Source organism: Hyaena hyaena, unplaced genomic scaffold (assembly GCF_003009895.1).
Source record: "Hyaena hyaena isolate Hyena2069 unplaced genomic scaffold, ASM300989v1 scaffold_35, whole genome shotgun sequence".
Classification (NCBI taxonomy): Eukaryota; Metazoa; Chordata; class Mammalia; order Carnivora; family Hyaenidae; genus Hyaena; species Hyaena hyaena.
The window spans coordinates 5430423-5451599 of NW_024080667.1; the positions used below are offsets into that span (position 1 = coordinate 5430423).

The window sequence follows — 21177 nt, forward strand, 5'->3', positions numbered from 1 at the left end:
CAAGCAGTCCCCATGCCGCCAGCGCAGAACCCAATGCGGGGCTCAAACCCGTGAAACTGTGAGATCATGACCAGAGCTGGAACCAAGAGTCAGACGCTTAACTGACTGAGCCACTCAGATGCCCCGAGAGCAGTCCTTTCTTTGGTCTAGTCATCTCCCTTCCAGAGATCTGTGCGTAAGCAATCGCCTGAAGTAAGGAAGGAGGTTGAACACCAAGAAGTGCATCCGTGTTGTTGTTGCTGACAACACGGAAGACTTGGAGTCCACTTTTTGGCTCCCAGGGAATGGCTAAGGAAATTGGGGTACATATCCCCAAGCAGAATATTGTGACAACCATTGACAATTAGAGTTATCGGGGGTACAGGAAATGGCTTATGCTCTGGTGTTAAGTAGGAAAAACAAGATGCTGAATGTGTGCATGGTTGTTTTTAAAGGGCATAGGAAAAAATACTTGGCTTAGAATAAATTGTTTTCCTTTTTGAACCATACTTTCCAAATCTCCACAGCTAACATGCATTATTCTATTCTAGAAAGATTAATAAAACATTTTTTTAAGTGGGTCTTGACAGCGAGGCAACAGGGTTTGACAGTCCTTGGTTCAAGTCTTGACTCTGACATTTTCTACCCGTGGGCCTGAAGATTTCGTTGACCTGTCTGAGCTGTGGTTTCCTCACACGGGGACAGTGGTGATGCTTAGTGTGAGGATTAAATGAGATAAGGCCTCTAGAGCATGTGGCATGGCCTGGCCCAGAGTGGGTGCACAGGAAATGGCGGCTATTAGCTGGACTCCATGTGGCCGTCATCACGCACCTGCTTTGGCTCAGGCCTCAGCCCCCTCCCAGGGTCTTGGCCTCCGTCCCTCAACCTGCAGTCTGACTCTCTGCCACCCTCTCAGCCTGCCTCCAGCCCCATTTGGAGAGTCTACCCCCTGCCCCCAGCACAAGCCCATCCCAAGATACCAGCAGCCCCAAACCTACTCAAGGAGTTGCCCACGGGTTTCCTCCAGAACATCCAGGTGGCTGGGTCCCACTCCCCCGGCCCCCTCCAGCACTGAGCCCCCCCACCCCCAGCCAAGGACTCTCCAGCGCCAGGGACTGTCCTTTGTCATAGGCTTTGCCACTTTCCCCAAGTCTTCTGAGGAAGACACAGTCAGGCCTGAGTCAGTCTCTGTACCCCACGCCCTGCCCTGGGGAGAGGTGCGTCTTCAGATGAATCAGCTGGTGACAGCACCCCCACTCATCGGGCCTGGTGACAGACATGTTTTACCTCTGATAATTCCACCATTTTTGGCACCTAAGGGAGCAGAGCTGGTAAGAGAACAATGAATATTTTGTGGGAGCCGGAGGCAACTGAGGTTCTGAGGAGTGACAGGCAGAGAGGAGCAGGCAGGGGGAAGGGACAGGCTTGAGGTGGCCGCGCTGTGGCAGGGGGGCGGGGGCCTAGGACACAACCCTGAAACCCATCTCCCCTCTGTCTGCTTTCACACTCATGTCTTTTCTCCCCGTTTCCTTCCCTCTCTCCTTTCCTTCTTTCTCTTCATTTGTTTTCTTTCCCCTCCTCCCTCCTTGCCTCCTCATTAATTCATTCCTATTTTTAATTCCTCTCCTGTCTATTTGTTCAAGAGCTATGCTAGCTAGCCCTTTTCCTTCTGCTCTGTGTTGAGTCCTGTGCTGGGCGCTGGGGAAACAGATGAACGAGACACAGTGTGGGTCCTTAAGGCACAACACTGACCTTTGCAACCCCATCACTCCTGAGCACTCCAGAGCTCCCACCAGAGAAGCAAGGGCTGCCCAGTCTTCTGGAGTATCTGGGGAGGCTTCCCGGAGGAGGTGACCACCATGCAGGAGGATGAGGCCTTTCCCCAGGGGGCAAGGTAGGGCAAGGCGAGAACAATGTGTGCAAAGGCATGGAGGAGGACCCGGCCAACAGTGGCCCAAGGTGACAGTGTGGCCAGATGTTGAGGGGATGGTGCCTCTTGCTTGATTTCCGGTGACCAGGCACTCTGCTAAGTGCTCTCCCCTGTACAGAGAGGGAAACTGAGGCTCACAGAGTTGTGTGACTTGCCTACCATCACACAGCAAGTAAGCGGCAGAGCTAGGACTGGAGTCCACACCTGGGTAGCTCTAAGGGCCATGATCTTGCCCCTTGATCATGCTAAACCTCAGCGGTTCTCAGAGGTACAGGCCACCCCCGACAGGTGATGCATGAAGCCTCTCCCTGCAGGCTCAGGGCACATGTGGTACTCCTCTGCCGCCCACAAAGGTGAGGAGCCTCAGTCCTATGGGTGGGAGGCCTCAAGCTGCCCTGCACGGCCAGGGAGAAATCAGGTCAGGCCCTCACCCTCGCCCCGTTTGGAACATTACGCAGGTCTGGCTGGGAAGCGAGCCCACGTGGTTCTGAGAGCAGCGCGCTCTCTCCCATGGCCCAAAACCTTGTTCAAACTGGGCGTCCGTCCCTGGCTTCTACAGGAGCGGGGTGGGTGGACAAAACAGCAGCCACGTACTCCCAGCCCCGCCCTGAGCCTCCCGGAAACACAGGGTTGCCCGAGGTGGGAACCAGGACCATTCACGGAGGTCATTACCACCAAAGGCCTGTGGGTGGCAGTGCTGAGTGCCACCAGCCAGAGCTGGTGATTGACCCTGAACCACCACCTCCTGTCTAAATGCAAATAACTCCCACTTCCTCGTTGCCTGTGTATCCTCGAAGCTCAGCGAAGGGTGGGGCAGCCTGGGGTGCTGGAAAGACTGAGGGCTCTGGGGGCAGAGTCCTTGGTCTGCGCCTCAGCTGGTGGCTTCACCTCTCAGAACCTTGGCTTCCTCGTGTGTAGGACGCTGACCATGGTATCCCCCCAGCACCCAGTGAAAGTAAGGATTCATAATAGCTACATGGACTGACACAAATTAGGCACTTTAGTACTTTAGCTGCATTTCATTCATTCATTCATTTTGTTTAGCAAATAGACACACAGTGTCTGTGTACGCTGGGCACCGAACAAGATATGAGAACAGGACAGGAATGGGATACATAACAAGGACAAAGTCCCTGTCTTAGTGAACTCATGCACATGTTGGGGGCTGCAGAGAGTAGAGTGACGAAAAATACAAACCGAGTCATACAATGGCAAGTGACTCAAAAGCTACTTGAGATGAGTGTTCATGGAAGAACGGCAAGAAGGAGCCAGTCATGCAAGGACCAGAGGGAAGCATTCTGCAGAGGCAAGAGCAGGTGCAAAGGCCCTGGTTGGGGGATGGGCAGTGGAGGGATGGGGGGGCGGGGGCGGGGGGCAATGGTCTTTGGCATCCATAAGGCTACTGAAGTTGAAGACAAGGAGTGGTAGGAATCGGCAGGGGCTGAGATTGGGGCAGGGAGTGTGACCAGGTCAGGATGGATCCTAGAATGCCTACAGAAGGGGTAGGACACATCACGGAGCTCAGCATAATAGCTGTAGGTATGATCTTCTGCTCCCACATCCTCATTTTCCAGCTGAAGAAATCCTACAGATGGGCCCCCCTCTGGCCTATGTGACTGCCAGTCAGTTGCTAATGGCCGAGTGGTGCATCCTGATGCAGAGGGTCCCTAGGGCCACCACATGTCAGGGCTGGCATTCTGAATAAGATAAAGTGGAGCCTTAGACTGCACTGGGACAGGCATGGCCACCTTTCCTGGCCACCTTCAGCCTTGCCTGCCTCCCGTGACTTAACACTGTATAGTGATGGATGTCAGGAAGGGGCGGCCCTTGTATCTAAGAGAGCCCTTGGGAGTGGCCATCGCAATCAGATAAACAAGGAATCCTGGACAGATTGGGTCTGTGAAGCTGCAGAGAAGAGGGCCCTTTCCCAGCAGCTGAAGCCTTGAACCTGGCAGAGAGTATGGGAAGGGGGGGCAGAGATCTTCCCACCACCTCCCTCAATACCTGTAAGCTGTGCTCATGTTCCCTGGTGACCCTTCAGAGCCCTTTCAAGAATGGCTGGGAAAGTTAGTGCCCTGCTGTGGGTGCCCAGAGCTGGCACCAGTCAGGACTGTCCCTGCAGAACCTCCCCATCCCCACCTTGTGCCTTCTCTCTCCCCTCTCGGCCCCTGTCTCTCCGTTCTCTCCTTCTCCTCTCCCTCTGCATCCCCATCCTCTCTCTTCATCCTCTCTCCTATTTTACCTTGTTCCCTTGTCTCCATCCTGCCCTCTTCTTCCTCTCTTCTCTGGATTGACTAGTTGATTGGTAGATGGATTGATTGATTAATTTCTCTCTCTCCTGGTTCCCAACAGACTTCTAGAAATACGTGAAACTCAAGGTCAACAATGATCTAGTCCAGGATTCTTGGGTGGTCAGGTGGTCGTCAGGTGATAAGGCTCAGTCCAGGAACTGCATTCCCAAAGGAAGAGGGCTTCTGGTCCATCAGAAGATCGCCTACCAAGAGGGTTTCTCTTCAGAGCACTGTAGATAAACACTGTAATAAGGGGCAGTGAGGTGTGTCCCCCAGCAAGTGTCTGAAGGACAGCACCCCACCTTCATGTGGCCCACTGCAAACCAAACTATTGGCTTCCAGCATTACCCAGGGGACAGCCAGATCAGAATCACCTGAGAAACTTGTTGAAAATACAGAACCCCAGGCTTAGCCAAGTTACTAAATTGGATTTTCCATGGCTGCAGCCCCAACATTTATATTTTTAACACAATCCCTGAGGATTTCAATGGACAGTGAGAACTAAGGAAGCCAAGCAGGGCAAAGGCTGGAGAGAGGAGGGTTCTCTCCCTCTGTACTCAGCCATTCACCATTTCCTACTATGCACCAGGCAGTGTGCTCACAGCTGGGTACCTATGGGTGAAGAAAGACAGAGAGCCTGCCCTGTGCAGCTCATTCTGCCAGGATCTTGACCCAAACCCTAATGCCCCCACTATGCCCCATGAAATCTGGCCCTGCCCATCCCCCCGCCCCAGCCTTCCTACCACTGAACCACTCATGTCAGTGCACTGGCCCTCATATGGCTCCTTGAACACTCTGCATTCTTCCTACCACCCAGAATTTCCCATGGAACTCTGTTGCATCTGCCTGGCACTCGCCACTATCCCCACGCCCACTCCATCTTTGCCTTGTTAAACTTACTCATCCACTGGAAACATTGGGAGCAAAATGGCTGAGAAGCTGGATTGCAAAGTCAGAGAGCCAGGATTCAAAATCCCTACGCTGCTACTTACTAGCTGTATACATTGGACTCTATTCAATCTTTCTGAGCCTCAGTTCCCAATCTGTAAAATAATGATTGGTCATTACTTCCTCAAGGAATCCCTGACTCCTAAAACCACTTCGAGTTCCCTAACTTCTCTTAGCAGCCCCTGCTTCTTTTGGGTAGAGCTTAGAAGTGTTTGTAACTACATTTCCATTTGTGTAACTACCAGAGTCATGTCTGTCTTCCCCATGAAACCAAGGACCACTTCTACTTTGTCTTCACCACTGGCCACCACAACGCCTGACACTTCGTGGGAGGTAAAAATATTTGTCATAAGAGCCAATGAAAGGATCAAGTGTAACCCTCTTCAGGCCAGACCATTTTTCCCCCTCCCTGAAGTCAACATCAGCATGAGTCACAGTCAGAGGAACATTAGTCTTATACCCAGAAATCATGAGAAGGCAAGTTGAAGGAGTTTTGTAGTTTCTTGAGAGAATGCCAAAAGTATGGGTTACATCCATCACTCAGACCAAATATCTTTAAATCCCTCCAACCCTGCCTCTAGCCTCTCAGGAAAAGGGGCCAGTCTGCTACTCCAGAACAGAAGCCCAGACCGAAATGCTGCTGGTCATTTTTCTCATGAGGGATCTAGAGACCCTCTGGAACCTTGTGCTCTGGAATCTTCTTTCTCTAAGGGGAAGATTCCCTGGCCTGCCATGAACTCCTTAAAGACTGGTGGACAAAGAACTCTCAGCCCCCCACCTCTAGGCTCAACTAGCCTGTCCTGAGGTTCCCTTGGAAGGGACTGAGGGAGGAGCCCCTCCCCCATCATTTACTATATAAACCAGCAATGAGGAAATACAGTCTTAATGTGGGTGCCTTTCAATCCCTTTCATTCTAGATAAACCTAGAGTCCATACAGTCCTCACAGAATGTCTGTGCTTTAAGGGAGTTGACAAAAAAGGAAATATACTCTGAGCCTTCAGTAAGTTCCTTCCCTTCCCTGCGTTTCGGTTTCTCCATCTGTGAGAGGCTGCTAGACTCCCTTCCAGTTGGAGACCAAGACGGGTGTCCTGTTTAACCTAGAGCAGCAAAAGAAATTGGCCTGGGACTTTGGGATGTGGGATTAGAGAGGGCCAAGGCTCCCCTGGAGTTGGTCACACTCCTGAGGCCGGTCGTGAAGACAAGAAGTCTCCTAAGTGACCACAGAGCCTAGGATGGCTTTTATCAAAGTGTATATGGCAAAAGAGTGCCTCTAGGTATAGGTCTTAACCACACGTCACCTTTCCTTCCCATTGCCCTCAAGTAGTTTGCCTAGGACACACTTTTAGGTTGATTTGTATTGATGATATGCATCCAATCTCCCTCAGAGGGCTGTAAAGACCCCCACAGTCAGGAAGCACATTGATTTTGGGGCAGCTGGGTGGCTCAGTCGATTAAGCATTCGACTCTTGATTTCAGCACAAGCCATGATCTCACAGTTCATGCAATCGAGCCTCGCATCAGGCTCTGCACTGACAGTGAGGAGTCTGCTTAGGATTCTCTCTCTCCCTTTCTCTCTGCCCCTCCCTTGCTCGCTCTCACTTGCTCTCTCTCAAAACAAATAAACTTTAAAAAAAAAAAAGCACACTCCTTTTTGCATCCCTGGTAATGGCAGCAATGGGGTGGAGGGGGCACTGTATCCTGTATGCCAATGGATGCTCATTAAATGACTACTGACTTGATTTTTTTGAAAAACTGACTACAGCGCCTGCTGGCTGTGTGACATTGAGCAACTTTCTTTACCTCTATGAGCTTCCATTTTCTCATCTGTAAGACAAAAATAAAAAACATACATACCTATAAGGTCATTTTGAGGATTAAATAAAATTACAAATGTAGGATGTTTAGCTCTACATCTATCAAAGACAAGGTTCTCAAAAATGTGATTAATAGCATTAATCAGTAGTGAAGATGGTGGTGATGGTGATAATGGTAGTGATGATGGTGGTTGTGTGGATGGCAGTGATGATCATGGTGGCAAAGTTGGCGGTAATGGTGGTGATGGTGATAATGTTGGTGGTGCTGGAGGTGGTGGTGGTCATGGTGATGGTGGTAACAATGGTGGTAGTGGTGGTGTTACTGGTGATGTTCATGGTAGCAGTGACAATGGTGGTGATGGCATTGGTGCTGATGGTTGTGGTTGATGGTGGTGGTGATATTGGTGATGTTGGTGGTGGTGGTGGTGATGATTGTGATTGTGGTAATGTTGGTCATGGTGGTGGTGGTGATGGTGGTGGCGCCAGTGATGATGATGGTGGTGATGTTCATGGTGGTGGCGGCACTGGTATTGATGGTTGTGGTGATGGTGGTGATGGTGGTTATGATGGTGGTGATGGTGATGGTGGTGGTGGTGGTGGTGATATCGGTGATGTTGGCGGTGGTGGTGGTGGTGATGATTGTGGTGATGTTGGTCGTGGTGGTGGTGATGGTGGTGATGGTGGTGGTGATGATGGTGGTGATGTTCATGGTGGTGGCGGCACTGGTGGTGATGGTTGTGGTGATGATGGTGATGGTGGTTATGATGGTGGTGATGGTGGTGGTGATATTGGTGATAGTGGTGGTGGTGGTGATGGCAGTAGTAGTAGCAATGGTGTTGATGGTGGCGTTGGCAGTGGTGATGACTATAGTGGTGGTGATGGTGGTGTAAGCGATAAAAATGATGATGCCGTGATGGCAATGACAGGTCAGCTCAGATTAACCCAGAAATCAGCTCCCATTGGCCCCTTGAGTCCAGACAATATTTGGCAAAGCAGATACTTGAAACCCTGACAAGGTCTTTTGGCCTCAAGAACTGCCATTGAGGTAGCAGCAGAAAGCACACAGTCATGCTCAGTAAGAGGTTGGGAGGTTTCATATGGCATATTTTGCCAACAAAAGGTGAATGTAGTAATTTTGAAAAGAATATCTGTGCACTTGAGCTACTGAACAACCATTTAATACAGTGTTCCCCAGGGAAAGCGAGACACGTGGGCAATGAGAAATATGTATCCATTACACTCCAGAGGCTGGCTGATGCCTGTGTGGATCAGGGACTGAATCCCATTTGTCAGAGAAAGGGCTGCCTACAGAAATAAACCACAGACTTTTGTTGAGCACCTGCCATGTGCAGGCTGGGCTCTGTGAAGGGGTGCAGTTGAGTATGAAACCCAGTTGTTACCTTGAAAAGCCAGGTGTGGAGAAGGGAAGCAAAATATATAGAATAAAGATGCTAGTGTCTGTCCATTCATTCGACAAATGTGCACTAAACACCTAGAATGTCTCAGGCTTATGGTACATACTGGGAATACTAAATAAAAGAAGGCTCTATTCTCTAGGAGCTCCCTGCCTGGTGAGGAAAACAGAGCAAATAAATACTCACAAAAGAATGGGCTCCAACCCATACAAGGGCCTTCACTCACAAAGGCTCATTATGTGCCAGACACTGGGCTAAAAGCTTTACTTCTGTCATCTCATTAAATTAATCTTACCATGAGTTGAGAAGCAGCCCAGGAGCCACAGAGGGGTAAGTCACTTGCCCTAAGTCACAGAGTTCCCAGGTGGAGGAGTCAGGATTTGAGCCTGGCTTTAGGGCTCTTAGGAACCCTCCTGGCCCAGGAGACAGATGGCCAACTCTACCTGGAGGATCAGGCAGAGGGGTGCAGAGGAGACCACTGAGCTGGGTCACAAAGGATGAGGAGGAGTATGCCAGGAGCTGGGATGCAGAAGACAGGCAGAGCTTGGGCAGAAAAAGACATTCTAGAAGTAGCCACGGTGGGAATAAGGGCGTGGAGGTGAGAAAGCAGGTAGCCTTCCCATGGGACAGCGAGAAGAGCAAGGTGCTGGCTGGCAAGTTCCTGCAGAGGAAGGGGAGTTGAGACTGCTAAGTGAGGGGTGGGGGCCACGTGCAGACCATGAGGCTGAAAGCAGGGCGATTGAGAGCCTCAAACAGCCTGTGCTGAGCTCCACGCCCCTGCTGGGCAGTGTATGAGCCAAGTGTGCCTCCTTGCCCAGTATCTGGTCCTTAAGAAAGCCAAATCCTTCCTAGACACCAGATTAAAACTCCACTTTCACGTGCGGCTGGTGTGGAAAAAGAGCACAAGTCTGGGCTAGAATTTCAGCTCCAATCCAAATTGGGGCCAGTGATCTAACCTTTCTGAGACTCTGTTTTCTCACCTATAAAACGGGCTGATTTATCACTACCTCACTTTTGGAAGAAGTAAACAGTAAAATACTACTAAAAAGAAAAAATGCCAGCCTAAGGTCTGGCATCCAGTAGTTCCCAAATAATGCTGGGATAATGCTGTAGATAGCATGGAAACCACAGAGCCTCGGTTTTCTGAATGTCTTTATTTCAAATATTCTGTCCACTTGTCCCCACAAACCATCAAAGATCCCAGGAATCCTAAAGTTTCTGCATCTAAACCATGTTCTCCAGAATGCACAGCATTCCTGGAACTAGCCTGGAATTCCTTTGTGGGTGCTGGCTTGGGGTTCAAACAATACCTTGTGCATATAGGGAGAATGCAAGCTTAATACAGGTAATGTGGGAAGATATTTATCACATTCCCCAGTGTTCTGTCTACCCTTAGATTAGAAATAAGTCTAAGGGATGGGCACCTAGGTGGCTCAGTCAGTTGAGCCCCAACTTTGGCTCAGGTCATGGTCTCCCAGTTTGTGGGTTCAAGCTCTGTGTGGGGCTCTGCACTGAGTGTTGAGCCTATTTGGGATTCTCTCTCTCCCTCTCTCTCTGTCCCTTCTCCCTCCTCAAAATAAATAATCTTTAAAAAAAAATGATTTAGGGGCACCTCGGTTGAGTATCCGACACCTGATTTCAACTCAGGTCATGATCCTAGGGTCGTGGGATCGAGCCCTGTGTCAAGCTCCATGCAGAGTGCGGAACCTGCTTGGGATTTATTCTCTCTCTCTCTCTCTCTCTCTCTCTCCATGTGCTCCTCCTCTATTCTCTCTCTTTCCCTCAAATAAAAAATATATATATGTATATATATATATATATATAATTAAGAAAAGAAATAGGTCTAAAATACTAAAGACAGATGAGGTTGGTTGCTTCTGGAAGGTGCCAGATGCAGAGGAGATTCCGATGAATCCCCCTACCTGGGGCTGGGGACTGGGAGGACACCACATCCCTATCCATCCCTTCCCTGAACTCCAGATGCTTCTACAAACTGTCACTGGGATGCCCCAGAGGCAATGTAAATTCAACATGACCATAACTCAGTTCCTGCTCTTCATCTCCAAACCCCGCCTCCGCCGCCAGCCCCACGTTCCTGACTTTAGTCCATGGCTGCAGAGCTGTCCAGACACGGAGAGGGCATTGCCAACACCCCTCCCCCTACCAGCCTCCTCCTCACCTATCACCAAGCCTGGTCTGTGCTACTACCACCTGGCGGTCCCACGCCTCACCTCCTCTGCATCTCCACTCTTGTGACGTAAGCCAAGCCCTAGCTTTCTCTAGGGACAATCCCACCATCCTGCTCGGTGCTCCTGTGTTCACCACACCCATCCTTGCAAACTGCAAACCTGCTTATGTCACTTTCTGGCTTCATGGTTCCCACTGCTCTTAGAATAAAGGCATCATCGCTTTAAAGATCCTTCCCTAATGGGTCACAAAGGCCCTGGGGGTTGGCCTCAACTTCCTGTCTATTCTTACTTCATATCCCTCTCACTCAGATACAGCACCCAGCACCTTCCTCTCCCTTCTGCATACTTGCTCTGCTCCCTTCCACCCGAGGGCCTTTGCATGTGTTTTTTCTTCTCCCTGGAAGGCTCTTCTAGTCCCTGTTACCTAGATAGCATCTTGTACTTAACATCTCAGCTGAAGGACACTTCCTCCAGAAAGTCTTCTGTGACTTTCCAGACTGATTCTAGGTTCCCATAAAGCACCATGCGTCTCTGCGAAGCACTTAACACAGCTGTGATTGTGCATTGATTGGTGTGGTCATTTGATTAGTGCCAGTCTCCCTGGAACTCGCCAGAGGCAGGGATCATGGCTGGTTTTGTTGATTCCAGAACAGAGGGCACTGGTACATTGTAAGCACACAAGAAATAGAACTAAATGAATGAATGAATGAATGAATGAATGAATGCATGCATGCATGCATGAACGGCATGATGCTTCTCCGGGTGCACACCCTCCACTTCCTGCTCTTCTGTAAACCCTAGACTTCTACAAAGGCAGATGGAGCCATTGAGAGGAAAAGGGACCTGTCAAGTCACAGAGCAAGTGTGCAGCTGAGCCAGGACCAGGAGAATCCAAGCTCCTTGACTGGGGCACCGCCCCCCCCACCGAACCTATTGACTTGGGGGTTCAAGCTCCACAGTGAGGGGAGGGAGGCAGGAAAGGCTGCCCCAGAGGGCCACAGAAGGGAAGAACTTTATAGGCTCGGTTTCTGCACACCTGGGCTCTAATCCAGGCTGCAAGCACCCTGGCGAGAAAAATGTGTTTTTCCCATGTTATGCTGGGCCCTGCCGACACCGCATGCAAATGTATGCAAATTATGTGCAAACACAGTCCCTGGCTTGGATGAGAGAAACCGAAAGCCCGGTACCAGGGGGAGCCATCTGAGATTAGACCAAGCTGGCAGGCCCTTCTGGCCATAAAGTTCTGATGCAACCCATTGGCTCCACAGCTGGGGGTGGGGAGGCATTAGCAGGTGTGACCATCTCCCCCTAAATAATCCCCCGCCCTCCTGTCCTCCCATCAACTCCAGGGGACTTGGGTGCTGGGGATTTAGGGCTATTTTTCCAGGAGCGGGGTCACCCCCTGCACCCCCACTCCCAGCACAGCTGTAAGAAGGGTCTGCTCTGAAGTCACCGCCGTTTGGAGGAGTCAGTAGCAGCTCCTTATGGCCTCACCCAAGTGCACCCCAAAACAGAGCCATGGCCCACCTTCAGAGACAGAACTTGTGGGTCCAGAAGGGCCCTCACCTTTTGCTTAACTGATGCATTCCCATCCCTCAAAACTCAGCTCACGGATCCCATGGGAAGCACCTCCCTGTCCCCTCGCTGTCCCCAGTTGGCACGGACCTCCATCCTCCTTGCATCTCCCTGGATGACATCCAGCAGGACGCAGCCCCCAGGGGAAGGTTGCTGTGTGAGGGTCTGTCCCTCCCACTGTGCTGGGAAAGCCTCAGGAGCTCATGACCAAAACTGGGGGGGGGGGGGCAATTTGATGTGTGAATAAATGAATGTGAATGAATGAATGTGAGGGATGGGGAAGAAGGAGAGAATAAATGGAGCACCACTGATCTCTTCAGGGAAACCCTACAAGGTCTGAGAGTGCCGATGAGACTGGAAAGTATGGGCTGGGTAGATCCGGCCTGCAGTCCCCAGGTGCCCCTGAGCCCCAGCTGGCCCTGCCTTGGCTGCCAACTTCCACACCTCCTGCTCCCCTTCTCCCAGCCCAGCTTCGGCCTAATCGGCTGTCAGCACCAGTCCTCCGTCCAGAAAGTGAGCTGTTCCTTGAAACCTCACAGCCCGTGATTAGATCTATGGCAGCTTTCTAAGCAGCTCAGTGGTTCCCATGGCAACCCAACTGGTACCCAACTGGCAGGGGGCCACCTGGAGGAGAGGGAGGGAGGAGGGAGACAGGTGTGGGGTGCTGCCTGAGGCAGGGAGATGCAGACACCATGGAGATGTCGGGAGAGGCCTGGGAAGAGGGAGGGGCCCATGTCAAGGGACTTGGGGTGGGTGGGGGTGAGCTGAGGAGGCCGCAGGACCCAGGAGAGATCAGACGGGCAGGTCCGGGAGGCCGCGGGGCTGCCGAAGCTGGGGGAGATGGGAGACAAAAAGATGGGGAGATGAAGAGAAGGGAGAACTTGGACGGGGGTGATCTGCGAAGACTAGGAGAGAGGAGCTGGGGAGATGGACGGAAAGCCAGGGGTGACAGCAGAAGGCAGAGAGAGCCTGAGCAGGCTGAGGGAAGAAGCAGGAAGCTACTGGGGAAGCTAAGGCAGAAAATGGCCTCTGGCCTGCCCCCACCTGCACAGTCCTGGCATAAGGAAGGAAAGAGAAGAACCCAGCCACTCCCCATCCCACGATGTCCCCCTGCCTCTGACCTCAGCCCATCTCCAGGCTTGGGGTGAGGGGCCTGGCTAAAAAGAAATCTGCTTGACCTTCAAAAAGCAAAAGAGGCTCTTCTAAATGCCCCCGCATGGCTTCAGTGCCCAGGTTCCTGACAAGCCTGCCTAAAGCGGAGCTTGGACTCAGGCAGGCAATGACGCTGGCCAGGAAACGCAGTGGGCCTCCGTGGGGCACGGTTCTCTCCCCCAGAGAGAATCACGGGGAAGGGGGTGGGCAAGAGATGAGGCGTGACATCGCTCTGTCAGGACAAGACAGCCACAAAGAGGTGCCAGCTTGGAGGTCAGAAATCCAAGAGTTGCCTCGACTCTCTGTCTGGTCTTGGGTTCACCTGAGTTGCTTCTTTGCAAAAACTGTTGGAGTCAGATTAGGTACTTGGTGGGGGTCCTTCAGGGGTGAGTGACAGGAGCCCAGCTCAGAGTGGCTAAAGCCAGGGCAAAATGTATTTACCCATGACATTGAAAAGTCCAGTGGCTGTCGGCATGGACCAGGCACTCCAGAAATGTCCCAGATGCTTCTCCCCTTTACTTTCTTCTTGGGCCGCAGTGTTCTCAGACAAGCCCTTCCCCGAGGCAGTACAAGGTCACCAGCAGCAGCTCCAGGCTTACATCCTATCTCAGCAGGATGCCCTTTCGAATGGTGCCAGTAAGTCTCTGGGGGGGCCAATGCTCACTGGGCAGGGCTAGGTCTCACAACTGTCCCCAAGTAATAACAGAGTGACAGTGAACCCTCCCGCAACTGGACACACACCAGGGATGGCTCTAGGCACTTTCCATGTATAAACCTATTCTGTCCTCAAAACTGCCAGGACTCCTCTCCTTTCCACTTCACAGATGAGGCGACGGAGTACAGAAAGCTTCTGTAACTTGTCCACGGCTCATGGCTGGTGCGGCTGGACTTCCAGCCCCCACCCAGGCAGTTTGCCCTCAAGGTCCAGATCCTCAAGTGCACAGGGGCACCTGGTGGGCTTGTGAAAGCAGGTTCCCGATTCCGGAGGTTTGGGCCGGGGTCCAGGAGTGGATGTTGCCACCTGCAGACCACGCTGTCAGTAAACACTGAACGGCCCTCAGATGCTTCTCATGAGCCTCTTGGCTCACCTGCTTGAACCAATCACAGTGACTGATTTGCCACACGTGGGTCCCATAGCCAGCCAGGGGTGGGGGCCAATACCTAAGCCCCATGGACCATAAATGAGGAGGGCAGCATAAAAGATGTAAAGAATTTCTGTAATCACAAAGAAGAGATGCTTGGACAACTTGGTACCCTCTCTGTGCCTCAGTTTCCTCATCTGTGATTTGGGGATATTAACAGTTCTTGACTCATGGGATTACTCTGAGGATGAAAGGAGTCACTATCTATAAAGCACTTAGGCTTGTGCCTGGACCATAGCAAGCACCCGTTGAAAATCAGATACACACTCCAGGGGCGCCTGGGTGGCTCAGTCGGTTGAGCATCCGACTTCGGCTCAGGTCATGATCTCACTGCTCGTGGGTTCGAGCCCCACATCGGGCTCTGTGCTGACACCTCAGAGCCTGGAGCCTGCTTCAGGCACTGTGTTTCCCCCTCTCTCTGCCCCTCCCATGCTCATGCTCTGGCTCTCTCTGTTTCTCAATAATAAACAAATGTTAACCAAAAAAAATTTTTTAAATGTTTTATTTATTTCTAGGAGAGAGAGAGAGAGACAGCGTGAGCAGGGGAGGGTCAGAGAGAGAGGGAGTCACAGACTGAAACAGGCTCCAGGCTCTGAGCTGGCAGTCAGCACAGAGCCCGACGCGGGGCTCGAACCCACGAACCGCGAGATCATGACCTAAGCGAAAGTCGGACGCTTAACCGACTATGCCACCCAGGCGCCCCTGCCAAAAAAAATTTTTTTAAAGAAAAGAAAATTAGATACACACTCCATGCACATTAGCATGAACACACACACACACACACACACACACCTTGATACTTGTGAACAAGAGCACAAAAATACACAATCCCACACTTGAAAATACACGTGAGTGTGCAGACATATCCAGAACAGAAAACTTCGAGCACGTGGGCACATGGAACATCCCACGGACACACATGGGGACACGTATGTGGACACAAAAGGACACGTGCCCTACAACCTGTACACACACAGGGAGCTCGCCCCTCAGCTTGTTCTCGTGGGTCCTCTGAGTCCTCTGCTGCCGGCTGCTCCCCCAGGTTAGCTCTTCTCGGTGGGTCTCAGAGAGAGGAGGTAGGTGGGGGACAGGACCGCATCATAGCTAAGAGCCAGACTTTTAAATCAATCAGACTTAGATGTGTGACTATCTCCAACAATTACTCCAGCAATAGTAGGGTGACCCTGAGTGAGTTGCTTAACCTCTCTGAACCTGTTTTCCACCTTCATACACCAGGGATGACACATACCTATTTCCAAGTGTTGTAGCAAGAATTAAGTGTCTGGGCTACAGAAAGTGCTCCGTGAGAGCCGGCTGTGTGCAAGGTTTATTATGATAAGCATCTCTAGTTTCTGGAAGGGCTTCCAGATGTGGGGAGGAATCAGTGCAAATTTGTACAACTAGCCAGGATGGGGTCAACCTTCAAAGCTATGGCAGAGCCAGGTTCTCTCTCCCGCCACCGCGGCAGTGGAAGCAGCCGCGATGCCGACTCACTGTCCTCTCCCAGAGCTGCAGCCTGCCCAGCAGGGCTGAGAGCTGTTGACGGTGTTCCCTGAGGCTCGCAGCCTCCCTCTGCAGCTCCAAGTGGCAGGGCAGTGTTTCGAAATCACAACAATCTGTAATTTGTATTCAGTGACTTGTGTAAATATATAGGATCCATACTGGCTGTGGGCAGACACGATTTGCTTTGCAGAGTGGCCTTCTCGGTGGGCAGGCAGCAAGGAGCCCGGCTTGGTAGGTCTGTCTGAAGTCACCCATGACAGCTCCACGGTCAAGACCAAGAGACTAAGGGCTAAGGCAGTGTTCAAGGGAGCTCTCCAAAGTTCTGCATGGCCAGGCCCCAGCCCCTGCATAGCCTGCAGCTTGTTACCCCTCCCACCCTCCCTGGCAGTCAAAGCAAGTGGTTAAGAACTTGAGCATGGGACAGGAACTTGGGCCTAGGGCAACCAAACAGACCTGGATTCAACTCCTGGCTTCACCATCCTCTCCCCATGTGGCCTTGGGTGAGTCCCAGCAGCTTCTAGGGCCTCAGTGTCTCCTCTGTAAGACAGAGCAAATAAAAGAGCCTACATCCTCTCAGGCAGAGACATCAGAGAGAGACCCTATATGTTGGCATGTAACAAGTGCTCAATCAACAGCACCTAGGATTTTCCACCAGTTTGGCCTCCTCATTAGGTGCTCTTTACCCTTTTCTTTTTTGCCCAGAAACAACCACTGAGTCTTGGCTCCAAGACAACCATCCCCCACTGGCACCTGGAAACACCACTTGGCACAGACTCTCAAGAAACAACAGCGGCAGCATCTGCCTTATAAGAGGTATGACCCACTTTTGTTTTTCAAATACGTTGAGCATGAAACTGAGACCCGCGTTTGTCTCGTGTACTGTCATACCCCCAGCTTCTAGAACGGTGCCTGACACACAGTAAGCACTCAATGAATATGTGTTGAACTAGTGGATACATTTGTCCACTCACTCATTCTGGAAACAAAATTGGCATCTACTATATCTCAGACTCTGAGTGCAGAGCGAAGTCAAGAATAAGCTGTAGGGAGAGGGAAACATGGAGGCAAAGAGAAGGTGACCATTCCCAAGAGACCTGGCCCCTCTCACAGGTCCAGTCTTGGCTTTGACCCTGAGCTCTGGAAAGTCACCCCCTCCCAGATTGTTTATTCACTCAAAAAGTATTTGTTACCCAGTCCTGAACCCAACAGTGATGCCAGAAAGCCTAAGTAGGTACTCTCCCTTTTAAGAACTTTTGAGAACAGCCAATCCAGATCATTCCATCTGTTGTCCTATACTCTAGAGTTAGTATGAAGTGGTTAATAAGTGTATAACCCAGGTGTTTTGCTCATGAGAGTTGCTATGTCCCATCTGCTTCCCATCCCTCTCTAAAAGTCCCTTTCTGACTATCCCAGCTTAAGTCCAATTAGCTTCCAGCATTAATTTGGGCTATTCATGCAAATTAACCTCCTCTCCTTGACAGCTGTCGAAAAGATGGTTTTTAGTCTAAAGTCCTGAGGCTGGCACTCAACAACAATGAACAATGTCGCTCTAACGGATGGATGGATGGACGGACGGACGGACAGATGGACGGGCGGACGGAAACATAAATACACAAATTAATGGGCTGATAGTGGATAGATGGGTGGGTGGGTATGTAGATAGATGGGTGGGTAGATATATGTATGAATGGATGAAATGTGAACACTCTCCTCACCTCTCCCATCTGATAGGCCCACCCCTCTGGCGATGAAAAGCTGCAATATCTGGTCCCCAACTCTGAACAGGTAGGTGAATGGATGGGTCAGTGAGTATATGAACTGTTGACTCCCTGATCTCCTCTTCCCTTTCCGTTGGTCTACCCCTCTTAAGCATGAAACCTTATGCACTGTTGCCTTGAGGGCTTCTCACAAGCCACTTACCCAAAGCCCCACGAGAGTATGCCTCCAGTGTTTCTCCATTAATGGGAGCCTCCAGTCAGCAACATCTAGTGAAATAAGTGAGGCAATACAGATAAACACTCATTCATCCACTTATTCCTTCTGTCCTCAAATATTTATTTAGCACCTAGTATGTGCTAGGTACTCTGTTAGGCACAGAATAATAAACCAACCACTTACTAGCTTTAGGAACCTGACCAAGGTCAGCAAAAGAAACAAAAGACCTCCATATGCTCAAAACAGAAGTTTGTATTTACACATTTATAAAAAAAAAAAAAGGCCCAACCTCTCACTCTCCTCCCCCATCCCACTTGGCCCCCAATCCAACCCCAGTGAGGGTACGTCCGCACAGAGGTGTTGGGTGGACCCATGGGAAGAGTGACAGGTCATAGTTACGTGGTAAGTTTGGTTTCTATTGAGTCCAGTTTAGTTCCATCCTACAAACATCCTCTGAAAGCCTTTCTGTGCCCGGCTCTCTGGGAGAGGAGATGGGCTCCTATCCTTGGACCCTCCCAAAACAATGGCAGGGCAGTGGGAAAGGTCTCAGCTACAGCCAGAGATAACGATCTAAGAGGGGGCTGCCCTGGGGCAAGGGCTGTGTTGAGTCATGTCTAGGTCCTCGTGCCCAGCACATTGTGCTACACAGCAGGTGTTTAATACAGATTTGAAGAGCAAAGGAGTCTACCATTCTCCCAGAGAATGAGCATCACCAGACATACCCTAAAAAAAAGCCAACATGGGAATCTCTATTCCAACTTCAGAGATGCCAGTGATACTTCTCCAGGAGGAAAGAGAACAAAGATGGGAAGGAGACTGGAAATGAGGTTGAGGTGGGGGTGGAGTTTCTCTGGAGCGGCTCCTTTGGACTGGATCCTCAGGCAGGACGACCCCAGCCCAGCCTGTGAGTCCAGAGTAATGATGACGTGTGTCCAGAGTGAGCAAGCTGGTAAGGCCCCAAGACCCTGGCTTCTGAGCCTGCAAATCTCCACCCAGCTCCCTGGCATCTTTGCTTATGCCCAATTTTGTTTTTCTAGATTTTGAGTAAAACCCTCAGTGAAAACTGCTGCTGTTTCTCTGCCGGGCCCAGGGAATGCAGGGAAGTGCTGAAAACTTATACTGACCTTTTGCAGGGAGCATTGGTAACAGGAAGCAAATGCAGAAAACCCTCAGGGAAAGTGAGTCAGGAGCCCCAAGCATCTTGGTGTTACTAAAAGAGCTGACCAAAGTTGGACCAGGCTCCTCTGCTTACAAGCTGTGGATAATCTTGGCAAGTTACTTTACTTCTCTGAGCCTCAGGTTATCTATCTGTAAAACGGGGACCATTTGGTGCATGCAACCCATGTGGCACATGTGAAGATTCTCCACAGGAGAGAAGTGATTTTTGCTTGTGTTTTTATTTCACGGTGAGAATTAAATGGAATGATGAAAGGAAGGCAGTCAGCCCAATCCCTGGCACATTGGCTGGCACCTCATTCTTGCAAAATCTCCAGTACAGGGGAAGATATCTGGGAAAGAAGAGGGCTCTGAAGAATGATGATGAAGACGGTGATGGTGATGGTGACAACAGTGATGAATATGATGATGACAGTGGTGAGGATGATGATGATTTGGGGATGAAGGACGGGGATGCCAATGGTGGTAATGATGATGATGATGGGATGAAGGGGACGATGATGGTTATAATGACGGAGGTGATGATGACGATGTTAGGATGAAGGAGATGATGATGTTGGTTACAGTGATGGAGGTGCCGATGATGAAGGGGATGATGAAGGTGGGGGTGACAGAAGGAATAAAGAGGAAACCTATACTGAGTACCTACCTTCTTGCAGATCAGGCTCCGCTCTAGAAGTTTGCCAGGCACTATCGCACTGATTCCTCATTTTAACCATATCGTTTGCCCATTTCACAGATGAGGAACCAGAGGCTCAGAAAGATTCAGTGACCTACCCAAAACCACACATCTCAGTTCCAGGTCTGTCCAACTGTGGGCCATTTGCTCTCAACCTGAACCATCCTTCATGAGTGGGATACAGACAAAGCTGTTCCAGAACCCAAGACGTGGCCTCTACTCAGAAAGAACTTTTTCTGATCTGCCATTCTCTGCACCTTCCTGATCCACTCTGGATTCATCCGCTCAGCCTTGGGGCTGGGGACACTGGAGAGGCTCACATAGTGCTTCCCCCCCCCCCACCCCGGGGACCTTCGGGTGGGGTCAGGTGAGTTGGGGAGGGTGCCACATGAACAATGAACTATGAAACTAGGTGATGAGAACCACCCTCAAGGCAATGGGAGCGTCACGAGGGACTGATACCCCTTCCTTCAGGGACAGGCACAGAAACCTTCACAGAAGCAGAGACTTTGGGCTGGTTTCAAGGGAGGAAGAGGAGTGTGATGATAAAGTGAACATGGCAGAGGGAGCCTCCTGCGTGAAGCCATGAGGGAGCAGAAAAAAATTTGTCCGGAGAATGATGTGACCAGGAGAAGTAAGGGGCTGGCTTACAAAAGGGTCCTGAATGCCAAGCTAGGCAATTCGGACTTTCCCCAGAGGCAGTGGAGATCCGGGAAGATTCCAGCTGGGGAGCAGATAACCAAGTTATGTTCATGTTTTCCAAAGGTGGTGTGGTAGGCTGGTGGTAGTGGTGTGGAGAGTGGATTAGGCAGGGGTTGGGCATCTGGGGAGAGGCCTGGACTGGATCCGGGCAGAGGAGAGACTGGCTTGTGTGTAGCCCCAGCTCTGCTCATCTGAGAAATGGACCGTCTGCCTCAGTTTCCTCATCTGAGAAATGGACCGTCTCAAGGTTGAGCAGAATCACATATGAAAGTGACCACTGCAGTGCTTGGCATAAAATTAGCACTTGGTAAATTCTGCTGCTGCTGATTGTCCCCGTGTGATAAATGAAGAAGCTGACACCCAGAAACATGCTGTGACAAAGCCGTACAACTCAAGATCTTCCAAGCCAGGGGCAAAAGCTGAATCTTCCCACTCTCTTCGTGCCTCCGTTTTACATCTTTCTCTATCATGAGGGGTAAATGGTCTCCCCTCAATTTCCTGCTCTGTATGATGGTATAGGGACCTTCCCAGTGCCCGGGGTCAGGGCAAGGAAAGTAGCCAACATGCCAAAAATCAGGAGAGAGAGAATAGAGATAGCCATGGGGAGGGGGGTGGCCAGTGGCTCTAGCGGGTTCTCTTACTCTCCAATCACATCCTCCGCTGTCATGGGGCCTTGATTATGAAATCTGCCCTGACCCCTTCAACATGGTGGCATCGGTGGGCACAGAAAGGGCCTCCTCCTCCTC

At 50.9% G+C, this 21177-nt stretch overlaps 1 long non-coding RNA gene across 1 annotated transcript; it reads left to right on the forward strand.

Annotated features, from left to right (window-relative positions):
• Window positions 1-8676: 8676 nt before the first annotated feature.
• Window positions 8677-20836, forward strand: LOC120229827. Its single transcript, XR_005527848.1, has 4 exons — window positions 8677-8708; window positions 16642-16752; window positions 17671-17724; window positions 19790-20836. It is a non-coding gene; the product is annotated as an uncharacterized LOC120229827 (long non-coding RNA).
• Window positions 20837-21177: the final 341 nt, after the last annotated feature.